At 47.8% G+C, this 26,433-nt stretch overlaps 1 long non-coding RNA gene across 2 annotated transcripts; it reads right to left on the bottom strand.

Moving 5' to 3' along the window:
• Nucleotides 1-224: 224 nt before the first annotated feature.
• On the bottom strand, nucleotides 225-26,128 carry LOC125323530. Of its 2 annotated transcripts, none has more exons than XR_007202549.1 (4): nucleotides 26,035-26,128; nucleotides 2,396-2,547; nucleotides 673-1,079; nucleotides 225-321 (listed from the first exon to the last, which is right to left on the bottom strand). It is a non-coding gene; the product is annotated as an uncharacterized LOC125323530 (long non-coding RNA). The 2 variants fall into 2 exon arrangements; XR_007202550.1 differs by lacking the exon at nucleotides 26,035-26,128 and adding an exon at nucleotides 5,928-6,095.
• Between the last annotated feature and the right edge of the window lie 305 nt (nucleotides 26,129-26,433).

The following is a 26,433-nucleotide window of genomic DNA, read 5'->3' as shown; positions in this document are numbered from 1 at the left end:
AAGCCATGGCCCAGCAGTGGTCCCACATTTTTGGGCATCCCGCACTCCACAGCCTCTCCTTTTGCTGGCAGTCACTGCTTCCCAAGCCACCTTTGCTGCCTGGCTGTGCAGCCGCTGCTACCAGTGCCAGGCAAAGGGTGTAATCAATGGTAAGCAGGCTGCATTTTAATTACCCTTTATATAATGCAAACGTGACTGCATTAATAATCCTCGCAAGCCATGCGACTGTCTTACACAACCTTTAATTACTTGGGGAGCTCAGCATTTTCCATTGTCGTACAATTTGCTTTATCTTCTATTATCTCACCGGGCTGCCAGGCCCTGCAATACAAAGAGAAACACTTTCTGCAACTTCATCCAAGCCAGGCATCTCAAAGCTTTGTACCTGCTCCAAGACAATCATGTTTCCTCCCCTTTATTTCCTCAGAGCAGAAAGACAGAACATCACCCAAACACATTGTTATTAGTAAGTGCATATGCACAGGGTGGCCTCCCCTCCAAAAAATCCCCACCTTTGTGGTGAGAGGGTTATTTCCACACAGCTATCTGTATTAAAACAATAAAAGATAAGAGTAATGAGTGCTTGACACATTGCATGGGGCCAGACACAGCAGAGTGCTTAAGAAAGGGAATAAAGCTCTTAAGCACATTTTCCCATTGACTGGAGCTTACCTTTTATTAAGCACTGAACACAAGTGTGGGGGTGTTAGTAGAAATGGGAATTAGGTTCTGACGTGACATCCTGGATCAACCAGATTTTTCCAGCGGCTTCAGCAGCAGTAGGAAAAATATTACTCATCAACCTGTACCAGAAGCTGTCCTCCTTCATGGGAATTGGCATGCTATAAAGCCCTTTGGGGGACAAGTACCAGAGTTCCCATGTCCTCTTGCCCTTCATACCACCAATAGCACTCAGGTGCCTCTCAAGTGTCTTTGCTCTCCAGGCCCTTGAGGGTAAGACTTGCTCCATTTCATTCCCCTGTCCCCAGTGCAAAGTCACAATGGGCAACTCCGTGTCATCCTTTGCAAGTTGTGTCAACACACTGGAGTTCCCTGGAGTCTGCTGTAAGCTGACAGGTCTGCTGAGATATTGGGTATAATAAAACAATAAAGAACATTTAAAATAACCTAATAATAAAATAAGGCATCGCGTTTTTGCAAAGCATTCAAGTGGTCATCAAAACCCAATGGATCGTATTTATTTTGCAGATTCAGTGTTGAGAAGAATAAACAGGAAAAAATAATAAATAGATGTTCCTTTCTTGCAAGGGGGTTCCCCTCAGTGCTGCCCAAGCCATTGCTCAGCCTTCTGCTGTGGATGTGGACTGAGATCCATAAGGAGACCTCAAGCAAAACTGCCTGGAAGAGTATCCAGATTCTTGGATGCACATACAAAGGGACTTCCTTGAATTTCTTTCCTTAGAAATCTCCTGCAACTGCTTTTTCACACATCTACAAGTGCCATTAAAAAAATGTCCCAGCTGGCAAAATGGTTAGAGAACAATTAAAATTCTGAGTCTGATACTGGTTTGCACTGGCGCCAGATTTAATCAACATCATGCTGAAGTGTATCTGCAGAATTGCAACCAGAAAAGAGGCTATAAATGAATAAATATTAAGGGAAGCAAAATTCAGTATTTAAAGCATTTGTGGATGTTTCCCAACACCCCACCCCCGAAGCTTTTATGTACAATTAGTTCTCCTAAGGTCCCTATTGGGGATAATTTCATTAAATAATAGCTCAATGCTGAGTTACAGAGTGAAGTCTATAAAATATTGTAAGGCATGGTAAATTATGTGTGAAGCTGAACTAGGTCAGTTGGGGAATAGGGATTTCTATTGTCTGGAAGGTCACACATCTGTCTCCAAGGGCCATGACAACAAGCACAGGTATGCAGGAGCTACCCCACTGGCTCAGGCTGTTGGTCCTTATCCTGCTCTACCTTGGCCTGGCAATTGGCACAGGCAGATGTTTCACTGCACAACCCCTCCTGAACAACCTTCCCAAGGCAGAACTTCTCTGAAGCCCCCATGAGTTAAGGCTACCAGAGGGTTCAAGGCCTTAAAACTCTCTGAAAAGTCTTAAAATTTTTTTAAAATATGCTTATTCCTGCAGATATCTTTTGTTATTTGTGCACGTTTGTCCTTGCTTGGCCTCACTTTTGTTTTATGGCTGTGACTTCCATATAGATTGGGTAGAGAAAAAAATTAATTTTCCTTAAATGAGTTCTGAAATTGTGCCTTTTGTGTTCCTTTTAGTGTTCAAGAGTTCAGTGCAACAAAGGAAGGAGAGGAAAGGGAAGGAGATACAGGGAAATTGCAGAGGAACAGCAAGTGATGTTCTAGCACAAAGCATTAACCAGGTCCTAAAAATACATTCAGAAGAATTTTTAACCTGGAACTAAGAGACAGCATCCATGTCCTGGTGTCCATGGCTTCAAAAAGAGCTGGAGAAGGTGCTGATAGGAAGGTACCTGGAGAACCATCCTCTTAGACAGCGGATTCAATTACAGTGCATGAACACATAACTCCAGGCAGTAAAAGGCTCTGTCAGAAAAAGGGAGAACCAAAAATAAAAGCTGTAGACCAAAACTGGAGAAGTAAGAAATGCATCAGAAACACAAGCCTGAGAGTTGGAAACAAGCACCAAAGGAAACAGCAGAGTCCCCATCTTTTGAGATGGTCAAAGCCAGCTTGGATAGCTCTGTGGAAGATATGTTTTAGCCAAAAAACAAGCTCACAGGCTCAGGGCATGAGGGATGAGGTGTGGTTGGATGGCCTTAAGCACAGGGAAGGTGAGACTGACAGTGTCCTGTCGCCTGGTGCTCTGTGGCACTATATGGCAGGCTGCAGTACAAATCACTTCCCAAAAAACCTTCTTTTCCTAAAGACTGCAGTGCTGTGGAAGCCACCAAACCACAGCTTTTAAAAGAGGACTGATTTCGTGGATAACTAGGTTGAAAGGATACAAAAACACCTCCAGAAATACATCACATCATGGGGTAAGAAGGTCATCCCCATCACTCACAAGGAGACAAGGGCTGGGGACAGCCAAGCTGATGGCTGCTCTTCATCCCTTCAGGCAGGAGAGGAAAGCAGAAGGTTTTCAAAAGGGGGTTCTTTGCTGTGAAGCCTCAGCAGAGCTGGTGGTTAGTTGCAGGGATGAAGGGCTGGGCCGGGAGCACTGCCCTGGCCAGTCACACATTTCTTTTTCCTTGGCACACTCAGCTGCAGCATCATAGCACCACTCAGCTGATCCCAGGGAGACTTCATCAGTTTCACCACAATCCCCTGGCTTTAGGAGGAGCTTGGCTAGATTGGTACTCTACAAACATCAATTATCAGCAGCATCAATTAACACTGTTAATCTCAAATTATAGTTAATACCTGTCTGTGGTCAGAACCTTGTTTATAGTTACATTTGCAAAGAAAAACACAGGGAGCCTTATCCACCTCCTGGCACAGGCTTGCTCAGAAGACTCCAACAGGGATGCCACAGCAGCTCTTGTTGGCCCCAAGCCACCATGGTGGTCAGACTTAGCTCTGTGCCACTGCTGGGGTGGCACAAGCACTGCCCTGAGCTGCTGCCTCAAACTGGGGGAGCAGCACCACACAGAAATCAGGCAGATGCAAAATACTGTTCTCATTCAAGGATGCAGAGAAGGAAACCCACTGCACAGCCCTCACCCCTGGCATTAGCAAGGAAGTCCAGACCTAGTGAGCTCTGCCTTCTCCTTGGAGTAGCTTTAGGCATGGAAATGGTTTCCTGCTACCATTAGCTTTTCCTGATACAGTAGTTAATGTGCCTTCCTGCAGAAGGAATACCGATTGAGAGGTAAAGCCATTGCCTGGAGAGAGCTGGCCTTCCAAGGAAGTGCTAATTAGTCCTTATTTTGAGAAACCTGGTTAAAGCAAGTGAGCAGGTGTTGCTAGAAATTGGAAATAATCTGTACAAACATGTCCTTTCCTATGTGACAGCAGAGCTAATTACACCTCCTTGGGTCACCGCTCCATTTTACCTAATATCTCTTTGTCAAAAGTGTCTTCCTGCTGCCTGGCACTGGCTGCCAGAACAAACACTTTAGCACTTGGTTTCAGGGGTGAATCAACTCCTTCTCCCATCATGGCTTGAGAGGAAAGATGTTGCTACCAATCCCACTTGCTCCAAGGACAGGGTAAACCTCTCCCATCTCCTTTCAGGCATGCGAAGCACCGTGAAGTGCACCCTGCCCTGTGCCTCGCTGTCCCATTGCCAGCCAGGTTCAGGGTCATCTTCCTGGGTGTCAGCATGGGAAGGGCTTAGGGATGGTTATGTGCTCCATCCCACTGCCCTGGCGTGCGATCAAAGCTTCACAACCTCCTGGGAAACTGGAATGTTCCCTGAGGGAAGGTGGTGATTGACGTGCGGAGAAGGGATGATGCCATGGCAGCAGCAGAAGCAATCACGAAGCCCATTATTGTTTATATAAGATGTTATGTGTGCAGACTGTCTCAGACACAATGGTCTCAGTCTCAGGCTGGGGGGAGGTGTCCATGCAGATCTGCAAAGCTGGATCTGAGGAAAATGGGAAGCGATCACTCGGCACAAGCCAGCACAGGAGGAAAGCAGCCGGCTGCGGGTTGATTTCAACAAGAAGAATTTCCTAAGCACCCTCCCAAAGCAGAGGTGTCTCTGCGTTGTTTAGCAAGTGTCACGCAATCTTAACTCCTGGTTTGCACCACATCCATAGGAGATGGGCCAAGCACTGTCTGCATGGCCACAGAGACATCTGTGTGTCACTGTGTAACCTGGGAGATCCTCATGGCCCCCTGGACCTTGCTTTGCTTGGATGCATGGATGTGTTGGTAATGCCTGGGAAGTGAGAACTGTTGGAGGGAGGGAACACAAACACTGTGGCTACATTTGGGAGCAAAAGCCCGTTTTTAGGGTGCCTGCTGAGGCAGTGAGGTGTGTGCTCTTCCCGCAGGCAGAGGATGCTGGTACCCCCAGCAGAAGCTCTGCCATGGCCACAGGCCTCCTGCCTTTTGTACCAGGATGAGGATGCACCTGCAGCCCAGGATTGCCTCCTGCCATGAGACACCCTGGCCATTCCACCTAGTATATACAGGATAATAAATGAGGACAGGTGCAGTACTGAGGCTGTGATAAATGTCAGTGCAGACAGAATATGCTCCTGACAGCTGGCCATGGGATGTTTCAGCCCAAATGTGAAACACAAGCCCAGGCAGACCTGGTGCCCAACAAGGCCAAGGAATGGGGGCAAATCCTCATTATATTGCAGGATAATGTGAGTTTTGCCTCTGTCGCAGCCGCAGGTGCAGTGCAGGCTGAGCAGGGCAGAGCCCTCAGTAAAACACCACACACATCAGCCAGCTCAGGCAGCTTGCACACAAAGCCCTTTCTCTACAGGCAGAACCTGTTCGGCATCCACTGCTGAGCCACCTTAGCAGCAGCAGCAGCAGCAGCAGCACTTTCCCCAGCCCTGGGCACTTACAGCCAGGGCTGCAGCTGGTCTGAATGAATGGGAGCTGAGCCTGGGGCATGGTGGCACAGCCCTGGTGGGACCAGCAGTGGGATAGCCCCTTTCCAACCCCAGCAGAAGGGGTGTGAGGGGTGTGCTCCTCAGCAGTGCAGCTGCCCCTGCAGTTGCTCCCAGCACTCCTTGTCCCAGCAGCTGAGCATGGCCCAGCTGGACATGGGGGAAGGAGAGGACAGACCCCTTTTGTAAAGTTGATTCCAGACATACTGCCCTACACGTGCACCCTGAAAAGAGGAGCTGTTAAGGCTCAACTAATCAGAGCTGGGATCACACTGGGGATGAAGTGGCAAATTCAAGGTGGGAGCTGGTATTTAAGACACAGGAGTCAATTGCATTCCTATGGAAATGCTTGTTTGGGTCCTATTTTCCTCCCCTGCCCACTGTTACCTGATTCAGAGGCCCAGGAAGAATGTGCATTATTGCTTGCAGAAGAAGACAGCCAGAACTGATCAGGGCGGTGTCCTTCTCCACCCACAGGAGAACCCACTTTCATGCTCAGTTTTTCCTAAAGCCACTGCTGCCTCTTGGAGCTATAAACTTGCTTATCAGAGGGACTGACATGGCCCTGAAATGATAAGATCTGATTACTTGTTCTGTTAACATGCATAAGGCAGAGTGATGGTGATGATCCCATCCCTGAGATGAGGAGAAGAGATACAGAAGTAAAGTATTTCCCCACTGAACTCTTAGTCAGAGCAGGAGCTAATGCTCCACTGCTCCATTGTCTCCCTTTTCAATCAGGGATGTTCCTGTACTTGATTCCACAGAGGTGGGATGCAAGTGTCTTAGCAGAAACAGAAATATCTCCCTCTCTCAGCTGGCTTGTTGTGCCCTGGAGAAATGTCCTTCCCTCAGTCTCAGCAGGTCGAGTTAGTTTGATCTTTTCCTGTGGAACACACTTCCTTAGTCCAATGTTTACCTTTCCCATAACATCACTACCATGCTGACTCATGGCAAATTAAAGTTCAAGTATTATGCAGGAGGCTTAGAAATGTCCTCCCTGAGACCTGGGAGCTGGCTCCAGTCTGAAGATGGCTGCAGTTCAGGCCTCTTCCAGCCATGATGCTGACTGTAAAAATAAATCCTGTTGGTTAAAATAAGAGCATACCTTGGATACCCCTTCAGGTTTCTGAGACACCTAGGTCAAAGCTGGTAAAGCTGGGTGTGGGATCATTTTTGTTTGAGTGGAAGCTCAGATTCATCATTCAGATGACATCTGATGATGGGATTTTAAGCAAGTACACACATTTCATAGGGCTTCTAATAGGCTGCCTCTACTGACAGCTTAAAAGCTGCCAGTAACCTTTAAAGTCCAGCACAAGGAGTGGTCACCATACATGACTCACTCCGGCCCCAAAGCCCTACTTTATCCACAGGTGATGTACCAGCTCTTGCAGTGATGGAGAAATGCTGCTGCCCAGGGTGACTCTCAGAGCATCCTGCCTTTGTAATGTGGGACAGGGATGGAGAATATAGAACTGAATTAACTCACCTTAAGAGATGATGGGCACAGTATGGACTCAGCAAACTCTGGTTTCATGCAAATCCATGGCTGTAGCTGCTGCTGGTGTGTGTGTGCATGATGGTGGGAGAAGCTTTCTGCTTACCAGCTCCTCCTGCCCCTTAATCCTGCAGCATCTCCTGCTTGCTGCATGGCTGTGGGATTTGCTGGCCCTCAGAGAAGAGTTGGTGTCCAGACTGGACTGGATTTGGGATTGATAAAGGAGAAGATCAAGGAGCAAATCCACTACCTATTGCGACTTCAGAGGCAGATAAAATAAAAGCACACTCTCCCTTCCTCCAACAAGGAGTCAGCTGAGAATTGTGTTTTTCTCCTGCAAACAAAACCTCTTTCCTCTGCCATCTCGATGCTGCTTCAGTTTGCAAAGAAAGGCTGCTAATGTGCTCACCCATTGACAGAGCAGACTTGAAGAATAGTTTATGGCACCTACTGTACTCTCTACTCAGAGATGTAAAACAATTTTCACTGTAGCTGCTGAGCAGGGCTTGGCTAGTACAGCCATGTCCAGAAATATCCAGCAAGAAAAAAAAAAAGACACTATTAAAAACACTCACACACAAGCCAGGAAACATCTTATTATAGATCTTGGTTTGAAGAAGGGAAATTAAAAACCCATACCCACACTCAGCATATGCCCAGCTATATTTGTCTGATCCATTTATTATCTTAGCCAATGCAATTTCAGTGTTGCACTACTCCAGCCTTTCACGCTAAAAAAAACAACAACAGCCCAGTGCACAAGATGCCATCGCTGCTTTACAGCTGTGGCCTATCCTGTTTCTCTGAACATTTGCTGATCCGGCATCAGCACAATACGGAGGGAAGAGGAGGGTGGGGGTTCAGATCTGCCTGGAAGATGTGGATCACAGCAAAGCAAAGCTCTTCCTGTATTTATAGACGTGCTCCGTCGGAAGCGCAGCAATTTGTTTGTGCGCTGATCTCTAACATTGTGGTGGAGAAGGCATCACTTTGACTGGGATCCTTCACTAATGAGGTACCTCATGCATGCATTTTCCAGGCTGTGGAATTGCAAATCCAAGCTCTGGCAAGGCCATGGCATGCATACAGAGTTAAATATGCAATGGAAAACATTACAGCTCGGTTAGTTATTGCTCCCATAGTGCAAAGACTGGAAATCGATGCTGCAAGTACTTTATGAAGCAGTAGGAAGCTCTTGGCGCTGGATTAAAGCAGTGTTCATGCTCATGGGTAAGAGTGGAAGAAACACAGCCATGCTGTAGGCTGAGGTTCTCCAAAGCCACCTGCGGGTGTAGCCATGCCAAAATCACTGGCGAGCCCGCTGCCTCCATGGGAGACGTGCCACGGGATGCTCCATAGCATTCCAGTGCAATGGTGCTGTACCCATGCCCCTAAGGCAGGTTTGCACCAGCTCCTCTTGCACAGAACGGACACCAAAATATCACAAATTCAACGTGAGCTCAAGTGGTCTGTTGGCTGAAAGAACCAAAATAGTTTGGGTAGCTACTTCTGAGTCCTTGATGCAGCAAACTTATACGGGGCTCTGCAACACTCGCTTTTATTAATAGCCTGGATGTCCTGAGCATTTTTCTTTTTCAGTTCTCACGAGTTATTTTCACTGTACAGCCTCCCATGATCACTCAGTTTTGGGAGCTGATTGGACCAACTCGTGGGACAAATCCCCACAGATGAAAAAAACCCAAACCAACGCACACCCAGAGAACCAAGAGTGTTTCTATAAAAAGTTAGGAACATGTGCGTGGTATTGTGGGTACAAACAAGACTCGGCACGTATCTCTCTGCCTTTCCTCTGCTGAAAAAGACTCATTTGGGTACGTGGGGCTTTATGTAAAGGAGATGCTGGCCATGCATCATGTGCCACTCTTGGTGGTACCTGTCCCCTGAGTAGCCCATCCTGTGCAAGCACTCAAGGCATTACCCGACAAGGGTAAGGGAATTACATTTCCCTGCTAGCTCTCCTGTTTGTAAAGCAGTGCTAGGGATCAGATCTGCCTGTGACTTGCTTTTGCATGAAAACCTGCCCTCTTTTAGTACTTTGAACATCCTAGGAAAGACTATTGTGCAGGGGCAGAAAGTCCTCACAGACACAATGAGTGCCGGATGGGTGGGGAAAAGCCTTTGGGGCAAACGCTTCACTTAATTCCCACAGCCTGTCTAGGCAGAGATGTCAGGTTGTACAGCCACAGCAGTGATGTGGAACACCCACAGCAACATCTTGGTCCTGTAGAAATCAATAGCAAAACCCTCCTGAATCCTGGACTGATGCCAGGCCATGAGAAGAGCAAATTGTGCAGAAAAAGCCAGAGTTAGAGAAAAGCTACCAGGAGAAAAGGAATCAGCGCTCTGCAGGAGCTTCCAAAGGCCTTTAGGGTTTGTTTCCTCCAACAATGAGGTATCAAGGGAGCTTGCAGGATGGATTTAAGCCACTACGGTGGGACTTGGACAAATCAGGATCTCCATGAAGATCCAACGCAGACTATTGAGGGCACAGCAAAACATGCGCTCAGGTCTCTGGGGATATTAACTCCTTAACTCACGGTGCAGGTACTACTGCACGACCACAATGACTGCAGACCATTTTCCCCTCCCACATTCAGGTCCTGTTCTGGATTATGATAACTCACTGAATGAGAACTCTGGATTTTATTTTACGCCCCTCTGTGTGCCTTTTTATTGTGCCATAGCCAGGCTCTGCTCTGAAGACACTTCTATTCATATTTTCAGGAGTTTTGTTTGATCTTTGTCTGTATATTAACAGGATGAGCACTAACAGCACAGGAGGACATTCTTCTTGCCTCCAACTCAGGTATTTGGACAGACTTGCCAGCTGCCAAAGTCTAACACAGTCCCTGGCTTGGACTTGCTTAAAGCATATAAAATCTTCTGGGAATTTCTCAGTAAAATCCATTTGAGCATATGCAAATTACTTTCTTGCCCTCCAAGGTTTGACACAGCCTAACCTAGAGGTACTGGGCTGGCAAACAGACTGGGTCCCAACATATTTTATAATTCCCAGCAGTATGAGTATTAGAGCTACTCTAGAAAAAGCTGGCCAGAATTTTAACTGGGGAAAAACACTGCATTTTCACCCCCTCTATTTTTGGAAATGTCTGAACATCTCTAAATAAAAGAATAAAAAAATTAGCTGGAGGTAGAATCTGCCAAGGTGAGATATATCAGGCTGAGGCTGAAGCAAATGGGAAGCACGTGATGGTCGCTGCATGGATCACAGCTCAGCTCTGCTGTACCGGAGATAAGGACCCCATGCCAGCACCTCCAAAGCTGCAGTGGATCCTGCCATCACAGCTGAGACATGGGGAAGGGCCCTCCACATTTCAGCATTGAGCCCGTGGGCAAGTAGTACACCTGGTGTGATGTAGTCAAAAAAAGTAGCGCAGAAAGTAGATCTGTCTGCTGCCCAAGCTGCCAGACTGTGCTTTCCCCCCAACAGATACACCCACAGACCATCTCTGCATCCTACACGTGATGTATGTTCCTCTGGGAGAATGACAGAGGGACCTGACCTACAGCAACGCCCAAAGCTGATGCTGTTGAAAAGACAGGGAATTAGAAGATATTTTCTCCACAGCCACTGACAATATGGATATTTTAGCACCACCCCTGCACATAGCTAAGATAAAAATAACATTTCTATAAATGCACCACTATATTCTGACGTCGCACAAGACTCCCAGTAAAATCACTCGAAAACAACTTACTATTTATCTCAATAAAGCAAGCTGGTCTCTAGTTTTTCCTTGTCTCTTCTCGCTAAGAAAAAGCCCCTGGAGGATGACTATTTTGATAAATTGCATAACAAATTACGTTTCAGGGCTGTACATCTCCATCGCAGAGCATGGATGCAGTGTAAGGCCACCTGTTTACATGAGCTATTTTGGGACCCGGTGGACAGCCCTGGCTTTCTCAGAATCCATCAGCAGTCAGTGTTTGTTCCCAAGCATGCACACATACACCCATCACTGCACGCCTCTCGATGACCCCGTGTTCCCACATATTCCCCCCAAACATTCCCCTTCACACCAGTGGATAACCAGGAAGATGTTCCACTTGAGAAGGTCTGATAGCAAAAGGAAAGAATTCAACTCCTCCCCATGGTGGGCTTCCAGCTTTGATCTCCTGGATAGCCACTGCATCTGGTGACCATCTGTGGTTAAATATGGCTTCCCAGGAAGAAATGCTCAGGCTCAGCACGGGGAGGTCAGTTATTTTTAACCGAAACCCATTCCACCTTGGTGCCTCAGGAAAACAAGCACGTTCAGCAGAGCTGGTCCTTCAGAGCCAGCGAGTGCTATCACCATGTAATGTTGCTTTTGGCAAACAAACCAGTATCACCTACTTGCCCGGGCTCATCCACTTACAGCATGGCTGCCAAGGGAAAACAGGATGAAGAAAGGATGACACATTACTAATCTCTAACCATGCATGTTCAAAGTGCAAATGGAAAGAATGAGCACCCTTGACACCACACTGCCCTTGTTTATCACCGGAATAACTGGAGCCCTGGATGTGACTGGGCAACTTTCCCCTGAGCATGAGTATGCCTCTGTCCTAAGGAGAGGGTCAAAGGGTGAACTGTGACTCCAGACCTCTTCAGCTACAGAGCTTCTGAGCTGGAATCTCACTTCTGAGAAGTCAGTCATGCAGTGGCAGGGATACAGGGACACTAAAACTGGGCCATGTCAGACCAACAGCTCCCACTGCAAGGCAACAGAGAGCAAGGGCTCAGTGTCTGGCCTGCCTACTGTTCAAGAAAATCTAACAAAGCAAAACCAGGAACCCATAGAATCAAAACACTTGCCTCCTCCTCTCTTCATCCTGCCCATTTGTCATGGGCAAATGGGAAAAAAGGGGAAGAATGGCCCCATCTGCATCTCTCTGTCCTGGTCAACACACTACCTCATCCTTGGGACCATGGAGCTGGGACATTGCTTTGCATTTTGCCATCACACGCCTTGTGAAGTGTAAACGCTGCAAATCTTGACTTTGCAGTGCCGGGATGTGCGTCCGCGCTGAGTCAGGGCTGCACTCTGACTGACAGCCCCCTGCTCCAGGAGCCTCCCAGGGCTTCGGTGGGGGAAGTTCTGGAAGCAAGGACGTTATGTAAGTGGATAGCTATTTTTGTCTGAAGTTTGGTTCTGTACTCTGCAAGACTAAAAATACCCGCACACAAAGCTAAAGAACGTGTTTCTCCATGCCCCTGCTCCCGTCATCCTCTTCCTGGTGGTGGCACCTGGTATTATGTGCATTGCAAAGAGCAAGGCTTCTCCTTTGTCACCTGCCTCCTCCCCCTCTGCCTTCGTCATTCCCTGAGCCCACAGTCCAGCACTCCAGACTCCACAAGGACTTCCACCATAAGGATATGTGAGCAGAAAATAAGACTGCCTTAAGGTGCCCACAGGCAACTGCTGTAGCTCTGAGGTCACATGCATCTGGGGCAGCCCTCACCTGCCAGCTGCAAAGTCCTTTTAGCAAAGCAATCACATTATTACCCCCAAATTATGAGGAAGAAGGGTGTCCTGGCAGGCAGGTGAGGGCAGCACAAGAGGCTGTGAGCTCCTGGGAGAGGAAAGGCAGCTATGTGACTGACAGCTGCTTCGTTTTAGCAGAAGCCAGTGCGAGAAGGAAGCAAGTCCCCCACACGTCCATACTCCAGTCTCAGAGCAGCACATACAGATGACCTGGTAATGCTGTGCCATGACTTCTCTTCTCTGCCCAAAACTTTCTGAATGATCTTGGGTGAGTGTCTTAGGGACAGATCCACAGAGGTCTGCAGGAAGGCCTTTGGGAGATGGCCCAACAGCAAAAGTCTGCTTGTCTTGGTTCCTCCCCCTGTAAGATTCAGATATCAGCATAGCCCCACTTCACCCAGTATCAAAATCATACTTTTCTTGCTGGCCAGGAAGTGGTCAAGGGCCTGGGAGCAGAAGCCAAACTGAATAAGGTGTAGCTCAGACACAAACTAAGCCTTTTATTCTGCTCCATGAAACTTCTTTAACTGAATAAATCACACCTGCCACAATTTTGATGCTTTGAAAAAAATCCCACTGAACTTCTAGGAGATTGTCTGCTGTTAGTTGAAGACTTCAGACAGTCAAATGATACTTGCTAATTCTGGTACTATCCCTGGGCCCAGACATCTGTCCCTGCTGGCAGGTCTAATGAGGACTTTGGTCTGCTCAAGAAACAGTTATTCATCATCAGATCTCTTTGCCCCTTATGTAAATGCTCTGCTTCATGTCAGAAGAAAGGGGAGGAAAAAAAAGTCTACAAATAAAAAGTCAGCAGCTATTTTTGGAAAAGAATTTTCTTCCTGGTGTATGTGTCTGCGTGTGTGTAAACAATTGTCTTCTGCATTTTTGTCAGCTTATCTTGTATCTTAAACAAATACCAAAGGGCATTTTCTTTAGATTTTATTTTATTTTTATCTCTTTTTTTTATGGCCTGGGTGTCTTTATCAGTCTCTCTGAAGGACTCCTTCTGGGGTCACGTTCTCCAAGCACCACCACATGTCCACGTGGTGCCCACTGTGGTAACTGAGCTGCAACTGATGCTCAAGGCAAACTCTGGCCCTTGGAGTGCCCTTGGCAGGGCTTGTGAAGACATCATTACCTACAGCTTTCTACCTGTATATTTATACCTGCTTATTGCAGATATAATTTCACCCACCACGGTGCTGAGGGGGTGCACCTGAGACTGGTTTTTGGCTGCAGGGAAGTGCTCCCTGCACCAGCCCCCTGCCCATCAGCGTCCTCTGAAGCACAGCACTGCCACTGCCTCTTTCCAGAATGAATAGGTGGGGAGAGACATCGCTTAGGTGCCCCCAGAGCAAGCTGGAATAGCCTGCCCTGAGCTTGCAGGAGAGGGCTGGGCTGAAGGGATTTCAAAGGAAATGAGGTGGCTGCCATTTCAGATGGATGGGTACTTTGGGGAGGGGAGCAGGCAGGATATACATAAAATGAAAAGCAACTTTAGGAGAAGAAACGAGCTGCTAATGGCAATGGAAAAGCTCTCCACAAGACACAGCAGCCTTATGCGTGCTGATAAGAGATAGGGTTGAGTGGAACATCACATTCCTGGACCATTCATAGCTCTCCTTCCTATGAAAGCAACAAGCTCTGGGGCTGATAACAAAGGAATGTCAATGCAGAGCTGAAAGAAACCCCGCCAACCCTCATGTGTGCTGCTTTAAATATTCCCAGGTACTCGGGACAGAAAGAACAAAATTACTCAAATGCTGGAGTTGCCAAGACAATAGCAAGCACATTAAGGGGTTAAAAAAAGTGATTGTCCTTGTCCCCAACCTCTTGCTGCCAGCATCAGGGACACAAGTTTGTATAGACCTCAGATCCAACACACACGTGATGCCACTTCCTGCAAAGAATCATCAAATAAATAATAACTTCTAAACTATTTAGCTGAATTCCCATCCTGTTGAAGTCAGAGTTCTGTCACTGCACTAAGAAGGGCCAGAAATGAAGTGGTTATATGTGGCAGAGGGGACACTTCAGTCCAACCCAACCTCCCAATCAAACTCAGTACCCGATGAGAGCCTGTCAGCTCATCCTTCTTGCAGTGCAAGAACTCAGTGTTTCCTTGATCCAGTTACCCAAAGACTCTTGAAGGTCTTATGCCAGCATGGAGAATATGTTGAGTACTGACACCCACAGGCCCTGACTCCCTTGCTCTCAGAGTTTCATAGATTCTTTCAAAGGCCAAAAAAAAAAACCAAAACAGAGAACAGGACTGAAGATACTTGGTTTTTCTCCCCTCTCTACTTTTATGCTTTGAGCTATCATGGGAAGGTTTTCAGGGTGGGTTCCTGTGTGTCCAGGCTCCTAGCCCAACACATCCATGCCCTGATCTTGGGAGGCAAATGCCCATGCTACAAGTGCAGTCACACAGAGGCCACATGTTCTGCATATCTCTGAAAAAAATCAGGCCAGTGAAATCTCAGTTTTATCAGTTATAAACTGTGATTCCCAAAACCTCTTCCCCAGATCCTGAATACAGTCCTTTGCCTGAATTTGGCTTTCCTTGCTCAACACCACCTACCACACTGGGAAGTGGGAAAAGGACCACAGCTTTTTGATCTTTATGGTGGCAGAAAACGTTCCAGAGAGCCCACTGCCACTTGGCTCCTCTGGTTAACCCCCTGTTGTCAGGGCCACAGGATGCTTTTAGCTGGGCTCCTTCACCACACCATGCAGGAAGCTCAGGGCTGCTTCCACCCAGAGCTGGCTTTGGAAACGAGTGCCTGTGCTCACTCTGCTGCAGGCACCAAGCTCTCCGTGCACCAGCTTGGTGGGAAAGTAGGTATCAGAAATCAAACAAACAACTCCTCCCCCAATTTCCAGGGCTGCACTGTGAGTGCACATTCACATGATCTGGGCAAACCCAGAACTGAGGTGTCTCGACTTCTGTGGGGGTTAGGGCCAAAGGCTGGACTCAGCTCACACACTGAAGTCAGTGTGGTTTTGTGGGTGCAAGCTAGACTGGAACTTCAGTCTGGTGGTTTGAGGAGGATGGCACAACTTAGCTTTGATTTGAAAAGGAAAGAGAAACAAAGTAAAAGGTGCCATTCCTCTGCAGATCTCAAAGTCTCTACTATTTCTGCTGCAGTGGGCTGCTTTCCCCAGTTGACAGGGCACTAGAGATTGTTTCCACCAGTTAGCTGCTCTCGTGGGGCATGAGAACTTCCTATCCTGTTGGATAGTTGGTTCATCTCTCTTTGCTAGGATTCCCTCTCCCCACAAAGGTCTTCCATAAGGATGAAGCCAAAGCTTTAGACTTTGTGTGATATCAAACCAGCTTTTCTGTACTCACTCATCTTGCAACCACAGTTTGGATCTCTGCTCTGAGTTCTGTCTGGGTAGGGACTTCCTACTCCTGTTTACTCATCTGAAGCATCTCCAGGCAGCTGAATGTTGCAGCCACCCACTCAGCCTTACAGAACAAGCATATTTCATCCCAGTTTCAACGGTGTTTTCTGGATTTCCTTTGCTGCTAAAGGCAAAACAAGTCCCAGCTCACCCAAGCAGAATTACTGCAATGTGGAGAAGAAAAATAAGGGAGGCAGAGAGGACCTTCAAGCAGGAGGAAGGTTTCCAGCAAGGAAGCATAGCAATGATGATGTAGTGCAGCACCCAGCCAAACACTGCCTGCTCCCCACAGCTGCCCCAGGACCCACTCTGTGGCTTCAGCTAGAGCCACCCCAAACTATTGTGATGGTTTCACCCCACCATCGTTTATCCACACTCTGCCACCAGATAAGATGACAGGTATCTCTCACCACCTTGATTTTCTCCTGTTCATTAACTGCATCATTTCTTTTCAGTCACTGCCTGAAGTCTTAGTAGATTCTCGAGGGAGCACTGGGGAGGCAGGAGGGTCTGGCAGGTTGGGCAGACTCTGCCCAATGCCTTGCCACTCGTTGTTGCCTTGGTGTCACTAGTGGCAGAAAATGTGAAACCTACATTTGCCCTAATGCTTTCCCAGGCAGTGCAATCCCTTCTAATTTTGGTTTTGCTGTTCCTGGCTCACACCCCTGCAGGGGTCTTGCAGCAGTGCCAGCATATCCATATGGCAGTGTCACATTTTAGCCTGCAAGTGGTGCCCACTTTGTATTTCTCTGTGCCAGTGAAGGGTCTTCAACAAAAGGCATGCTTGTCACCCATGGCCAGCAGTCAGTATCACCCAGGAGCTGCCCCATCACCAGCTGGGACCATCCAGGTGCTGAGACTACTGTTGGGAAAGCCAAGCCAAGGAGTGACTGAACAACCGTGTCCCACACACAGTGTGGAAATGATGCCTCGAGTAATCCTGGGAGTGAACAATCCCAAACAGTTCTTCTCCTGCCTGACTCCACAGAGAGCGAGGAGGATTGAGTTCCCCCCAACACCTTTACCAGCAGCAACATCTTTACTTTAGCTGGATTCAAGGAGGCCAGTTAGACCACAGAGTGGGATGAGACCAAGTCTCCACCACACAATTTCATGCCTCAAAGTAGCCTTCAAATACGAACTCAGACGTTTTGTCCCCAGGCCAGAAGGACATCAGATGCCAATATCTTCAGATTCCATGATAAAATCCTTTCCCATCTGGCCTCCTCTTCTGTGGGCTTCAGAGAAGGACTGAAATAATTTGATGGTTTTCTGAAGTTTCCTGGTTGCAGTTCTCCTGGTAATGATAATAGTTCAGTGGCCTCGTTCACACTGCCCAGGGGTATAAATACACCTTGAGCAGCTCTCCCAAGGAATTTCTTTAATGAATGGTAGTTGTTGTGTTTTCTTCTGTTGCAGCTTCAGGTGACATCTGAATTAGCAACTAAAAATTAAGAATTCAAGAGGATTTCTAGTATCTGGGGTGCCACTTACACTAGGGACACAGCTGAGCTGGCTGACTGGCAGGTGAATTATTGCAGAATTAATTTTAGTGTCCCATCTCTGTCCTGTGCTGTGACAGCAACCTTTTAGAAGGTGGAGTCAAGCTTTGACATATGAAATCCATCTCCAGAGAGCCCTCAAAGGACAATGAAAAGCTTGCTCCAAAAATATCCTTCATGATCTTTAGGAACAAGAGGAAATTCAATTTTCCAAAGGTGGGGTGTTTTGTTGTTTTTTTTGTTTTGTTTTGTTTTGTTGTTTTTGGGGGGGGTTTTCTGTCATAAGGTACAATACAGAAAAGCAAGGGAATATTTCAGAGCCTCACTTCCTGTTACTCATATACTGCAAACTGTCTTCAGCACAAAGGGCTGAATATTCCCAAAACCTAAATGAAAAAAGTAATTCTTCCATGATTCCATATTTGTCCTTTGTTTGTTTTATCTGAATCTACTTTCTCCTCAGACAAAGAGACTCCTTCATACCTGCACACATCCACACTGCAGCCTATCTAGGTACCATTTAGACCAACATGTTTTACTTCCAGCTCAGCAGAAAACACAGCTACAGAGGCAGGATTTTCTCCAGATGTGCTGACATGACCAGGACAGGGGGTGCAGGGAATTGCTGCAGTCCAAATTGCCATAAGCACCACTGCAGTGCCAAGCCTGAGCCTCACCCCAGGCTACCATCAGGGATCCCTAATCAGCCTAGTTCACGGCTAAATGAGTTCCTTCTCTTTGCAGATATTTCTGGGCAGTGATTGTTGCCTATTCAGGTAAAGGTTTCCAATGAATTCTTTTAAGGCCGCTCCTTTCCCTTACTTAATCCCTGGTTTTCCTTCTTCAGAAGTAAAAACTCTCAGGGGGCACAAAAGCATTGGGACATTTCCCTTTTCCAGTGCTCACGAGCACTCGGAGGCAGAAAACACTGCCCGGCAGCGTCTCTGCAGAGCCCTGATCCCTCTTCTCCCAGCATCCCCAACCCCGCAGCCATCCCGCGCCCGGAGGAGAAGGCAGCTGGCTGAGCTGCCACTTCCCTCTCTCCCAGCCCAAGTGACCTTAGTGTGAAGAAATGTTTTCCTGGTATTCAACCTACATTTCCCCTCGCCCAGCTTATCCCATTGTTTCTACTTAACCCTTCCTCAACAGCCTCATCACCCTGAGAAGCTCTGACTGTGTGTAGATGCCATGCACATTTCTGACATGATTTGGGGTAAAGTAAGTCAGGTTAGCAACATACATGGTGCCCCAACAGACAGGCGTGTGTTCCTATGCCTTTCACATGTCCCTTATTTCCGGTCTTGAATTACCCTGTGACTTTCTGTTGGAAATAATCAACAAGAAATGTAACATCAGTGGATCAAACCTATGGAGGCGAGCCCCTTGCCCACAAGGAACGAAATCCACATCCCCTTGGAGCTTTCTGCAGGATTTCTTTCTGCTTGGTTTGTTTGCCCCACAGCTGCTCCTTCTCACATGCAATATTCCCCACTGGAGGTGTACATGAAAGGAATCAAGACACCAGCACAGCCTCTGCATTGGACACAGAGAGTTCAGAAAGGGACAGTGGATGCAGAAGGGTTGTGTTTGGAGCTGGCAGTTCCAAGGCGGATCCCTGCAAACCCTTCTGGGAACAGAGGTTATTGCTGCTGGTGTGGGGCAGTCTGAAGCCAGCTGGGACACAAAAAGCATGGTTGTAACTCTTTAAAGAGACATAAATAACCCTTTAAAGACATAATTTATCTGGAGGGTATTAACAGAGAAGGTATTGGGATATTACAAAGCACCTTTGTGCTGTGTCTGACTACTGCTACCCACAAAAGCAAAACCTGTTACTAGCAGATTTCCTGGAAATCACTTTGAGCTTTTTCATGTTTTCTGTGAATTTCCATTACTCCCTCCAAATACAAAACGTTTCTTTAAAAATACCTGAGATTAACAGAGAAACATTACAGAATGTTTCTTTAAGAGTTTAAGAACCACTTAAAGTCCCTCTGCCTTGTGATCTTCTTTAACCCTTTAATGCTTGTCACACTCTCCAGAGTGCATTTCATGTCGGTACCCTTAACAAGGGCACGTGAGATAGTACCTTTATCCTGCCAGATCTCCCCCAGGCTTCCTTCCCAACCATTTACTGCCTTTCAGCCATTCAGTTATGTCCCAGGAGCTATCTCCTTGGTCCCAACACTTCTCTTTACCACTGAATCAACCACAAGCAGAGCATTTCTTCAGCAAAACATGGTCCAAATTGGGCCTGTGCAAAGTTTTTACCTTTGTACAAGCCTGGGGATTCATTAGCAGATTTTCAGGACTTGAGGATGCTCAAAGCACTGTTAAAGGGTTAACGCTGTGACTGTTTTCAGACAGTGAAAGGTCTGGCTACAACTTCCCTTTGTTTCCCTGTTCCTTCTCCCTTTCCCACCTTCCCTCCTGCTGCTTCTTTTATGGGTATGTCTTTACTGTGCCTCAAAAAAAAAATTGCCCCTTGACGGCCTTGTTTTCCCTTGACTGCTTGGGGCTATCAGAGATCCAGTCAGAGGGCGGCTTTTGTAATAAGGAAAGCTTCTTCCAGGCAGAGGAAGACACTGCCTGGGGCTTCTATATCCACAGCCTTTCTATTTCTGGCTCTCCCTTTTCACAGGGCTTTGTTTGCTAAATGCTGCTCTCCCCCAGGGGACATTAGTGAGCATACTTACCTCAGAAACGGAACAAATAGAAAAGCCCCCAACGACTCTGGCGCAGCCCACCCCAAAGAAAAGGGGCTTTGCATCTTACCTCTCTGCCTTTTCCACTTTCAGCAGGCTAATTAATAGGAATGCCTTAGCAGCTTAAATCCTGCTCTATGGATTTCAATTTGCCTCTTGAGGTGGAAAGTAAAAAGTAATCCTATTTTCAATATAGACAGGGGTAGGCTGTGCAGAGCCCAAAGCAGTCCGAGAAAGGTCACTGCAATAATGAGATGCACAGGCTCAGAGAGCCCCAAGGAGCTCGGGGGAGCTGGCATCAGATGTTAAGGCAAACCTAAGGGCCCCAACCCTTCCTCTGATCGCTCATAGAAGGATTTCAGCCCATGACATCGGCTCACAGCCCTCCCAACCCCAGCATCAGAGATGTGACTGCTGCCTGCACCCACAGGCTAGGTTGGGCATCCCTTCCCTTCCCTCCTGCCTTATCCTGTGCAGCACAGTCGGGTATTGGCACCACCAGCAGCACACACACACACACACATGGAATTCAGTGATCTGAATTCCTCAAGCCCTTTACCATCCCGGTGTGTTCCAGGCCCTTCAGCTCAGTCAGAGCATTGCCAGGGTGCCCTGCTCAGCAGCTGCCAGCCCCATTATCTCACCCTGGCTACAGCCGTGCTTTGCATGGGTTTAGTGGCTTTGCCATCTCTCATCTTCCCAGTTCAGCAAGTTTCTGAATGCCAGGCTTTCCCCATGCCTGTCTCACACACAGTACAAGCATCCTGAAGGCACCACCAGTTCAATTTTACAGTACATTGTAGTGATCTGTTGGTGATCTGTTCTAAAAGCAGGGGAGTTTAGCTAGAGCAGGATCAAGCATCCAGCTCAACACCAGATTTTGAGGCAATGCTTGAAGTTCCTTGTCACAGTGCCTAAAACACATAGGATGGGTAAAGCACTGCAGTCTCTCAAGATCTGCACAGGAAAATGCAGATCTGGATCTAACTGCTCTTCTTCCTGAACCTTTTTCCTAAAAGTTTTCATCAGTCTTCCTGCAAAAGCTCTGTTTAGTCCAGTCTCATCAGTGAAGCACACAGTTAGCTGCTCTCCCATCTTCTGAGGGTCCCAAAGCTCCCTCCTGGAGGTTTTCCATCAGTGGCTGTTTTGAACATTTTTTTCTGATGTCTCTTTAAACAAGCCAGTGTTCAAGCATGGCCTGTCTGACACCTATCCCGAGGTCAAGCCAATAATTGCACTCCTTGCCCAGAGCCGCTGAGGCAGTCACAGTTTGCACCAACCTTTCAGCATTTCCACCGCCTCCAGCTGAGTGCAGCCTGACTTGGGAAGTTTACACTTTGTCACTGTTGACGCCTGCAAAGTCACCAAAAGCATATGCCACCTCCCCAGCCCTCTCCTGAATAGCAAATGTTTTTGATACTTCTCCCTTCCTGAATTTCATACAACTGGTCCCTCAGCCAGAAATTCTCTAACCTTGAATGCAAATTTCTCCAGGGTCTGACAGCAACATTTTGATAAGGTATTGATAACAAGTGTGTAATGGTTTGCATCTACACGTGAGGCCACCCTGTTCCCAGGAGGGCACGGTCAGGGAGTTGGTTGTAGTCTTGGATGGTTCTCCAGGCTCCCAGCTACCACCACCAAGGATTGATCTGCCCATGGGAAGGTACTCTCATTCACTTCTTGTCTTGCCAGTCCAGCCAGTTACTGCTTTTTGATATCCAGCCCATCGCTTCAGTTCTTTTGAGTTGAGCACTCCCATTTTCTCACCTGGCACCAAGCAGATGAGAAAACACTTGTGTGCTCAAGTCACAAGTGCACACCTCTATCAGCTGGTCTAATTGCAGCCTGGTAATTTCCAATGGGGCAACAACAGTCTTGCCAAAACCAGCTCTTGGTTCCCTAAGCACTTGCTGCAGCAGGAATAAAGCTTCTCAGAGAGGAATCAAGTCCTTTTAACTTGACAGGAACCACTGAGCAGCTCTGCCAGAGCAACAATATTCCCCCACTGCTGGCCTGGATGAACACTGTGAACCCAGAGGTGAAGGACTTTCATAGCCCATTACCCAGCCTCCTGAGCCATGCAGTTCCCAGCTGCCACACAGAAGTTCAGTCCCTGCTCTTTTTCTCCTTCAATCTCAGCTTGCAAACAGAGTGTGAAAACACATTTCCTCATCTTTGAGTGGTTTTTTTTTTTATTTCCTTCTCAGCATATCTGCTCCTAGCCCATCACCTTGAGGTGCAGGGAAGAAGACAGTCAGCATTTCAGGAGAGGTCATGTTTAACCTTGTGCATGACAGAAGCTGGAAACATGCATTATCAGTAGCACTAGGGCATGAAGCTGAGAATAAGTAGTGTTGTAACTTGGACACTTCAGACACAGCCACAGGAAGATGCAGTGATGTGTTCTTTTATCTCAGCCTAACTCCCAGAGGGTCGCTATCATACGAACTGCTTGCTAAAAACCAGATACACCTTCAGCCTCACACAAGTTGCAAGTTCAAACCCTTCTCCCCCAGTTAAAATAATGATTAGAGATGGTTACTGGAAATGTCAGAAAGCCTGGATCCTGTCTTGAAACTGCAAGCTTGGTGACCCTCCTGACTACCTACACATGCAAGGGAAGCCTGGCAGGTCCTGCGTGCCAAGGCAGAAAATCATAAAATGATTTAGGTTAGAAAAGGCCTTTAAGATGATCCAGCCCAACCATTAAACCAGCACTGCCAAGTCCACCACTAAGCCATGTCCCTAGGTGCCACATCTACGTATCTTTTAAATGCCCCCTGGGAGGGTGACTGACCACTTTCCTGGGCAGCCTGTACAGGGCTTGACAATCCTTTTGGTAAAGAAATTTTCCCTAATATCCAATCTGAACCTCCTCTGGTGCAACTGGAGACCATTTCCTCCTGTCCTATTGCTGGTTACCTGGACACACTCCAGCACCTCAGTGTCTTTCTTGGGAGTGAGGGGCCCAAAAACTGAACAGAGGATTTGAGGAGTGGCCTTACATCCTTCCCCTACCAGCAGCACAGCGGCATCTTATGGGTGTTTCCACCAACAGATACCAGCACAATTTGCAGATGAAAGTAGCATGTTGTCATCACTACTGCACTTTTTGGAGAGTGGCAAGGCTGAGGTTAAAGAATAGCAATGAAAATGAGACAGAAGTACATAAGATGGTCAGGAAAGTGAAGCAAAGTTTTGTCTGCTGTTACCAACTCAGGTCAGGATGTCCCCATTGTCAGTGAAAGCCCCTAGAAATGGGTCTTCAAAGGGCTGCCTAAAAGTGTCCAAGATGCCAGGCTGGTGCTTACCAAAGCTACTTTCTTCCTCCATGTGAAATTTCCCATTTTTACTTATATTTAGCTGCTCAGGACAAACTCCAGGAAATACCAGCTAAAACTGTGCTAAAACATGTCAATAGCACAAAGGGAGGAACACGTTTGCCTGTCCCCAGCTCTCTGAACTCTTTTCCTAACCTGGCAAAGACTAAAGCAATTCAGACAGTGATGGAGAGACTCCATTTGGGTGGAGGCAAGACCTGCCATGCTGTCAGGTAGGATATGACTACAACTCCATAGTCCATTCACGGACCCAGAGCCTGGATGTGCATCAGTCTTCAGGGAAACTTTGAGGTTTGATGGGTCCCTGAGCTAGGAAGTCAACCTATGTCTTCCAGGAAAGCATCATTGTGTCTCTCTTCCCCCAGAGGGGACACTCATCCGTGCACACTGGAACACCTCTCTTGCAATTGTCTTTTCTAAGCATCTCTATCGAGCCCCTTCCCAGGCCAAACACTTTCTGATAAAGTCAACACCAAAGATTTAGCTCTGGCCACAGCACGGTTCCTCCCTTTATACCAGAGGCCAGTGCTGCAGGTAATACCTCACTTCCAGCACCAAGAGATTTATTACAGCACAAAGACTGGGAGATGGCACTTGCTGCAAAGAGCTCAGTCTAACAGGTAGAGATCCATGATCCTCATTCAGACAGGAAGCCGGCCAAAGCCTGGGGGACAGCAGGATTTTCCTGGGAAGGCTATGGCTCTCCTCAGTACCATGTGATACCCTGCTGCACCACCTCGCTTCTGTGCCTGCTCAGCACCACTGACCCACACAGTGTTGTCTCTGCACCACTGAGCAGCACGTGCCTGGCGCAAATTAATCTTCTGATGTCCAAAATCCAGCACTGTCACATGACTCCTGGACTGCAGGAGGAGGAGCAGCAGGTCTCAGTGACTGGAGCCTCATTGAAATGCTGCATGCCCACTCTCAGGAGCTGAAAACACACCAAATATGAAGGACGAGCAGAGGGAGCAAGGGGATTACTCGGGATGCTCAGGGCAGCTAAAGCAAGCGGGTGTGAAAGTTTTGCTTTGGTAGAGGTCCTGCAATCTGGCTGACACATCCAAACTCTCCACCTGGTGTGCATCCTCACTTGGATCAACACCCCTACAGGGTACTTCCTAATGGTCTATTGATTTCAACAGATGTCCCAGTAAATGTGTTAGAGAGGGAACAACACCCCAGCAGCAACTGCAAGTTCATGTGCTAATGCCCCCCTGTCTGGTGCAAAAGGGAAAATGAGTTTGGAGAGGGTAAGTTCTTAACAGGTGAAGGGGATATTTGCAATTCTGGCAACAAGCTGCCTACCTCAGAGCAGGGGCAACGGGGGCAGGCACAGCACAGCCTCCCCTGTGATCTGACCTCAAAACCAGGGTCACCTCCTTGTTCACCTTCCCAAGGCTCCTGCCACCCTCCTGACATATCTCCATCCTTGGAGGAAACATCACTTGCCAGGCCCAGCCCTGCCAGGGCAAGGCGCATCCCAAAATCCACCTGCCAGCTCCAGGTAGGGGACGACCTCCTGGTGACCATGGTCCTGTCAAAGCACCAGGCCTGGGGAACACAGTGTGGGGCAAAGCAGCTCGGCCACACGAGGAGGAGTGTGGCAGGCAGCATTCCCTGGAGCAGCCTCTGCCGAGCAGCAGAGCGAGGACTGCATTTCTATTCTGGGGCTGTCTGCGCTTCCCGTTCGGTGCGACAGCCTCAAAGGGGGTTAGCATTTATAAGGCTCCAGTCACATCATCCCTTTGTTCCCATGAAGTCAAGAGGCTGCTGGGGAGAGAGGAAGAGAGAGCAAAGCACCTCAGCAGGCTGCCCCAGCCGTGGCTCCCTGCCAGCAGTGGCACCTTGCAGGGAGGCAAAGCAAACAGCACAGTGATGTCGGTGATTGCCCACCTCCTGCCACGGAGCAACACAGAGAGGGCAGTCAGATGCTGGGAGCACAGCTTTTCCCTCCCCAGGTGTCCTCTGATAGTGGAAAAGGCAAAAAGGACAGGGGAATATTTTTTCCCTCTGGCAATCTATAAGATTGCATCTATAAACACACTCCAAAGTCCTTGTAGACCAAATGACAGGAGCTTTAAAGGCTTTTGAGTGATGTCAGCTTCTCAGCTGCTCCAAAGCCATTCCTCCTCCAGAGCCATTCTGTTTTCTGATGCACACAGATCAATGTCATGCCACAAAGAGGCCCAGTGCCTTCTCAATGGCCTGCATTTTCCTCTGCAAGGAAAGGAGCCTCCTACAAAGGGAGGGGACGCCAGCAGGGCCCCAGGAAGAGGCAGCAGACCCCATCAGCCCACCCTACCCAGGCCACACACAGCAGGGGGGGATAGACAGCAGAGCAGAATCAGGACAGAGAAGAAAACAAGAGTCTCACAGAGGGAATTTGGGGAGTAAAGGGGAATACAAGACAGGAGGGTGATGCAGATGTGGCAAATGGAAACTAGAAATAGGTCCTGTGCACACAAGAGCCCTTGGTAAGAAGCAGCACAGCATGAATAAAAGCTATGTTGGAGCTTACCTCAGAGTGCTGCTCTTCAGCGATGCACAGCACCTCTACTAAATACAGAGGAAACCATTTTGCTCTTGACAGGAGGAAGGGGCAGAGACAAAAGAAAGATAAAAAAAGAAAAGATCCTGCAGCAGTACTAAGCCACAGCTGAAGACAAAGGCCTTTGATAGGCGAGACAGCCAGGTGAAGAGACTGCAGTAAAACTCTCTGATTATTTTCTTCACTTGTGCTAGGAGAGACTTGCACCTCCTGGTGCTGCACAAGAATGAATGCAATGAAGAGGATGAAGCACCAAGATGATAAAGTGATGGGGGTTGTGCAAGTTCCCACCTAGGTAGAACTCTCTGCTTCAACTCAATCAGCAGTGGAAACTGTTTCTCACGACTTTTTCCTAGATTTTAAAGCCTC

The sequence above is a fragment of the Corvus hawaiiensis genome, chromosome 3 (genome assembly GCF_020740725.1).
Source record: "Corvus hawaiiensis isolate bCorHaw1 chromosome 3, bCorHaw1.pri.cur, whole genome shotgun sequence".
In the NCBI taxonomy this organism is placed as follows: Eukaryota; Metazoa; Chordata; class Aves; order Passeriformes; family Corvidae; genus Corvus; species Corvus hawaiiensis.
The sequence above is the reverse complement of the archived record's forward strand: the minus strand, read 5'-3'. Positions and strand labels throughout refer to the sequence as shown.